Source organism: Choloepus didactylus, chromosome 19, assembly GCF_015220235.1.
Source record: "Choloepus didactylus isolate mChoDid1 chromosome 19, mChoDid1.pri, whole genome shotgun sequence".
Taxonomy (NCBI): Eukaryota; Metazoa; Chordata; class Mammalia; order Pilosa; family Megalonychidae; genus Choloepus; species Choloepus didactylus.
The window spans coordinates 34123452-34129813 of NC_051325.1; positions in this window are offsets into that span (position 1 = coordinate 34123452).

Below are 6362 nucleotides of genomic sequence, written 5' to 3' on the forward strand. Positions count from 1 at the left end.
CAACACCCCAGTCAAGGTACAGGACACTTCCAGCACCCCACAAAGTTCTTTCACGCTCTTTCCCAATCGATCCCTCCCCCCCAGAGGCAACCACTGCTGTGGTTTCTGTCATCATAGATTGATTAGTTTTGTTTGTCCTAGAACTTTATATAAATGTCATCATATAGCATGTTATTTTTTGTGTCTGGCTATTTTGTTCAACATGTTTTGAGATGCAGACATGCCTTTGTGTGCATCACTAGTTCACAGTAGACTGCAGTGAAGTTTTCTAATGGATGGAAGGGGCAGTCCATTTATCTAGCCACCAGTTCATGGACATTGGGCTGTTCCTAGTTGTTAACTATTACAAATAAAGCAGTTATCAACATTTCCATATAATTCCTTGTGGGGACATATATTTTTTTTGAGGGGTGTAAAAACCTAGGGGTGAAATTGCTCAGTCATTGGGTAGGCAAATGTCTAACTTCATAAGAAACTGCCAAACTGTTTTCCAAAGTGGGATATCATAAATACCATTTCCTATCATAGCGGGCTTCCTCATTCATCTTTATGACTGTGTAGTGTTCTCTTTTATGGCTGTCACACAATTAACTTAACCAGTCCCATAACTGAGGCACATTTAGGTTGTTTGCAGACTTTTGCTTTCACAAGCAAGGCTGCAGTGGATAACCTTGTAGGTATGTCATATGTCACATGGGTGAGCATACCTGTAAGCCACCCTCCTAGAAATGGAACTCCTCAGTGTGGCAGAGACTGATAGTGTCCCCCAGGATCCAGGCTCCACTTCTTCCTTTGAAATGGAGCCCCCAATTTTCATCTGGACACCCGGTACCTGAAATACAGACCATATTTCCCAGTCTCCCTTGGCCTGGACAATGAGATATAAGAAAAGGATCATAAGTAACTTCCAGAAAGGATCTTTAAAGGGACTTCCCTCCCTTCTTGGCTCTTTTCTCTTAATGATAACTGGAAGTCTCTCCACGTGGGGATGCAGATGTGATGGCTGGTGTTTGAGCAGCCATATAGGCCATGAACTGGAAGCCATGTACTGAGGGTGGTAAAGTAAGAAGAAAGAGCCTGGGTCCCTGAACTGTGGAGCCGCATGCCAGCCCTAGCCTGCCTGCCTCCAGACTTGAGAGTAGTGAAATGCCTCTACCCTGTTTAAATCACTATCATTGCAGGTGCTCTATCAAATGTAGCCACGGGCTATAAATACTGTTCATTTTTAATTTTGGAAAGTGGTGCTACATAGCTTTGCCTTTAGAAAGATCATTTAGGGGGCTGGGGTGTAGGCAGATTGAAGGGTGAGATACAGGAGCAGGGAGACCATTGAGATACCCGTGCAGTGGTCAAGGGAAGAGAGCATTACCGCCCGAAACTATATGGTAGCAGTTTAGATGGGGCTGAGGGCAGTCAAATTCTCTCTAGCCTAAAGGGGAGAATGATACACTGGAAATGATCTGACAGGTCTTCAACACAGTGATGCTCCCACCCCACCCTCAGCCCTATGCCATCTGATCCTGGCCGCACCTCCACTTCATCACTCACCCTCCTCCAAGTTGCTCTTCCCAGAGTGCACTGCACTGGCTCCGTACCTGCTGAACCCTCTTCCTGCACCCTCCCAACTCCCATGCCTCACCACTCCTTCACCTGCCTAATTTACGTTTGTCTGTCAGGCCTTGTCTCAGATAGCGCCTGCTCCAGGAAGCCCTTTCTGACTCCTCCCTCTTCCGAGGATCCTCCTCTGAGCCCCCAATCCCCTGTTGCTGGCCTAACTCTAGCATGGGCCAGGCTGCAGCCTAAGTGTCTGTTTATAAGTCGACCGCATTAGGTTGAGAGCTTTTCGCTGACGGGTTTGGGAGCGAAGAGAGGCCCGGGCCAGGACTATGCGTTAAAAAATGCGGCCCACGCTCCAGGCCCTGTTCTCGGCGCTTCGGCAGATCAACTCATTTAATGCTTTGCACAGAGCCACTGTGAATGGCTGAGTCAAAGAACGAATGAGTGAACGAATGAATTAGGTAGCCACCAGGGGGCGATAGCGCTTTGCCACGGAGCTGGAGGCAGGGTAAGGAGACTGGGAGACTGGGAGACCCGCTTTCCCACTCCCCTCCTCCACGGGCCTCCCTCCGCCCCTCTCCCCACAGCCCACAGGGAATCGCTTGGTCCCGCCCCGCCCCCTCCCCGCCTCAGATAATTAACTCGAACCAATAAAACGCTGATTGCGGCGCCTTTGTACGCGCCGCCTCGGCATTGTCATGGAAAACGGGGTCCCCTCCCAAACCCGGGCATCCCGCCCCCCCCGGCCCCCGCAGCTGGCCCGGAGTCGGCCCGAGCCACCTGGACGGGACCGGGGGTCCCCGAGCCATCCGACGCCCGGTCCATCTGCTCCCCACCCCCACCGTCAGCTGCGGACCCGGCCCAGGCGCCGAGAGCGGACGAGCTTCCTCCCCAGCCGCGGAAGCCCGCGCCCTTCCCTCCCAGCCCGCCCCCTGGAGCGGGCCGCGGGGATTCCCGGAGCGCGTGCCCCAGGTCGGTCCGCGGGACCGCAGGGCCGGCAGTCTGTGTTCATGGACAGGAATAATAACGATCATGAAAATCCGAAGTGCACAGAAGTGCCCCATTCCTAGTCCCCAGAGAGAACCTTCCAGAAATACTCTATGCATGTAGTTATCTTTTTTTAAGAGGATGCAAGTAACACAGGAAGACAATTGGATTTAACCAATTTAAACAATGTAGTGGGTTTTATGGGATTGCTTCCCCTTTATCTTCACCCCCCATCACTGTCAGTGTGCGGGTATTTCTCCATAGATTTTTCTTTGCATGCACACTCATAAATGTATTTGCATGTACACTCAAATATTTTTAACCTAAACAATCATGTACTACCTAGTAATCTATCAGTCAATTTATTTTACTTGACAAGAAATATGATGGAGACGGTTTCTTGGCAGGGTTGTTCACAAAACAACACTGCTGTCCGCCCCTTTGTTTGCTCCTGCCTCCACCCTCCTTCAGCCTGGATGTGATCACAGACGGGCCCCAGTGTGCCTCCATGGCCCACACTCATATGTGGGCAAAGGCTCATACTCTGGTGCCCCTGAGTGAGCGGGTGTGGGGTTGGATCTGTCCGTGCCCAGGGTTCCTGGGTACCTGTGAGGTCTGTGAGCAGCTGCCTTTCAGCAAGAGAAGTGGAATAATAATTACAGCCACTGTAAAGAAAATTATCCCAAACTTAGAAATAAGGCAAAAAGATGCCTGTGGGCCTTTCAATATCATCCCAAAGCACTGTCTAATGAGCCTGCCTGGGTCACCTGATTCTCCAGGGGATGCACCTCTGTTTGACTTTGCTATTTATTATTGATCAGAGTCCTGACTCAGTGAAGTTAAATGTTGACCTGTAGAAGATGAACAAGTTGCCAATGATTTCTGTCCTGTAGTAAAAATAATGCTAAAGCTTATGGTTTTGTTGCCCTGGTAGACTGACCAGTTTTGTACCTAACTTTGCCATCTTACCCTCCCTTGGAAACAGCTTTAGCATCCTGTAGGTTTCCTCATTAATAAGGTAAGTAAATCTTGGGCATGTGCTAACTATATATTTGGATGAGATTCATGTTTTCAACTTTCTGAAAATTACACTTTGATACAGTCGATCTTTCTTGAGTGCTTGCTCTGGGCCAACCACTGTCCTGACAGCTTCATGCATTCAAAGAGGCTTAGAGAGTTAGATTGTGGGCTCTGGGGCCAGAAAGATCTGTGTGTGAATTCCCTTCAGCCATATACCAGCTCTGAGACCTAAACAAAGCATTTATTGAGCACCTGCTGTGCACCAGACTCAGTAATGTTCTCCTCTCTTATTCAATCCAGATTGTACAATGCTGTGAAATAGGGTTTGTTTTGACACCCATATTGCCTGTTTTGAGGATGCCCCTGTGCCCGTTCTTTCCCTCTCTAAGCCTCAGTTTCTTTGACTGTAAGGTGGGGTTGGTAGTAGCTGCCTCCCAGGGCTATATGAAGATGCAGTGTGATAATGCTTGAAAGGGATCAGCAGTGCATCTTACTATTTGTGATTCAGCAGCAGGATGCTCAGAGACGCGGAGTATCATATGCAAGGTCACAGAGCTGGTCGCAGCTTTACTGGCACCAAAGTCTGGGTTCTTGCTTCTCCTGCCTCCATCACTTAATGTGTCAGAGCCTTCATTTCCTCATCTGTAAAATGGGGGAAATGAAACCTTGAGACTGTCGCCAGGATGAAAGCAGACACTGCCTGGCAGAAGGGTCTGCTGTTGCGGCAGCTGCAGAACTGTGAGTTTTGTGATTGTGTGAAAGGCTTTGAATGTGCAAGCGTCATGCGTCAGGGTCAACTGCTGAGATCTTTTTTTTTGTTCTTGCTTTGGGGGTTGGCATTTGGGAGGAGAGGTATTTTTCTTTCTTCCACCTCAACAAGCCGAGCGTTTATACTCTGAGCTCTGGGTCCTTGCTGACGGAAGTCCTATGCAGCTTCTTTGCGTACCTGGGGTTTCTTTCCCGAGACGGACCCACCTAGGTTTGGAGTCTAAGGTGGCAGCTCTAATAAGACCTCGGGTTTGGACACCAAGCATCTCCCAGGTGATTCTGCAAGGAGCTGCCCTCCCCACATTTTCTGGATTGCAAAAACCCTGGGACTCCTTTGGGACCCTCTGAAATGAGCAAGGTCAGGCTTCTCAGTTTGGTTAGACAAATAAAGCCACGGGCTATTTCTCACACAAGAGCGGTGGAAAGGGCCCACTGCCCACGTTTCTCTGACCAAAGCTGTGTCCGCAAGCAGGGCTCTGAGCTGCCAGGAGGCCAGTCTCCCCTCTCTCGCCTATACCTGTCACATTTGTGGAATAGGCACAGTGAGTATAGCTGCATTTATGTGAAGTTCAAAACAAGCAAAATCCATAGCGATAAAAATCAGAATAGTGGTTACCTTGTGTTGGGGTGGGGCACAGGAGGCAGCTGGCGGGGGCTCGAAATGTTCTATATCTTGATCTGGATGGTAGTCACACAGGTGTATACTTAAGTAAAAATTCAATGAATTGCACATTTAAGATGTAAGGGATCTATGCCCTTAATTGCATGTACTTTTTACACCTTAACAAACAGGAAAGGAAGGAAGGGAAGGAGGGAGGGAGGCAGGCAGAGGAAAAAGATGGGTACAGCGTTCCCTGCCAGAGCTGGCTTCCAGGACAAAGTGAAGAGGCCCATGCCTGGAAATGATGGACAGCGAAGCACCAAAATTTAGCCTTGACTGCAGATACAGCAGGGAGGAGGTTGTGTCGGTCATGCCCCTTTTCCTTTGCTACCCTCTAGGCCTCCCTGAATTGGATATTCCCTCGGCGGTGGTGAACAGAAAGTAGGACTTTGGAGTCACACCTGCTGGCTGTGTGACCATGGGGAGGTTGCTTGCCTCTTCTGGGCCTGAGCCCCTCACCTGAAAACTTGGGGGAAATTCTCTTCCAGAACTGTGGAGAGGACTGAGACACTGCCTGAAAAACCTCCTCCGGTCTGTGCCTCCCAAAGGCGGCCCTTACTAGCTGAGGCCCAGCTTGGGGAGAGAGATGTCTGAGCCCCAGCCCTGCTGTCCTGGGATTGCTGATAGTTGCGAGGCAGTGTTGGATTCCTGGGTTCAGAGTCCTGAGGTTTTCTCTCTTACTACTGGTAAGACTGTGAGCCAGTCACTCATCTTGGTTTCTTCCTCAGTCAAATGGGGGTGCTTACCCCTTCTGCTGACCCCCAGAGGTTGTCACAAGTTCATTCATTCAACCTTGGACAATTTCCTATACTTTTCTGTGGCTCAGTTTGCTGATCTATAAAATGGGGATGATAACAGGATTACTGTGAAGATAAAAGGAATTGCCTGGCACAAAGCAAGGACTCGGGAAGCATTAGTTGATATTACTTTTCATGCCCGCCTAATGGCTGAACTCCTGCCATGCATGGGGCACCATGCTGGGCACTAGGGGTCCCCATGGAGCTGGCAGTCCAGCCTATGGCTGAGCACTCTTCATGCCTGGTCAAGCAAGTGGATGATGAGGAAGTCCCGGAGCACCCTGCCTTGGAGGCCACCACCTCCCAGGCTGAGCATTCCAGCTGTGCCAGTGCAGATTCATGGTTCTGCCAAATGCAGCTCCAGGAGAGGCCATCACCCAGCAGGCAGCACAAAGCAGCCCCTCGTGGGCAGGACCCCAAGGGAAGAGCTGCCACCACCTGATTCTGCAACTGCTCACGGGGCAGCCTGGCCCAAGCCTGGGCTCCCTCCCTCTCTAAGGCAAGAGGACGGGGCAGCAGGGTGGGAGACAAGGCTAAGATGCCTGACAGAGAGGGGTTCTCTGGGGCTTGGA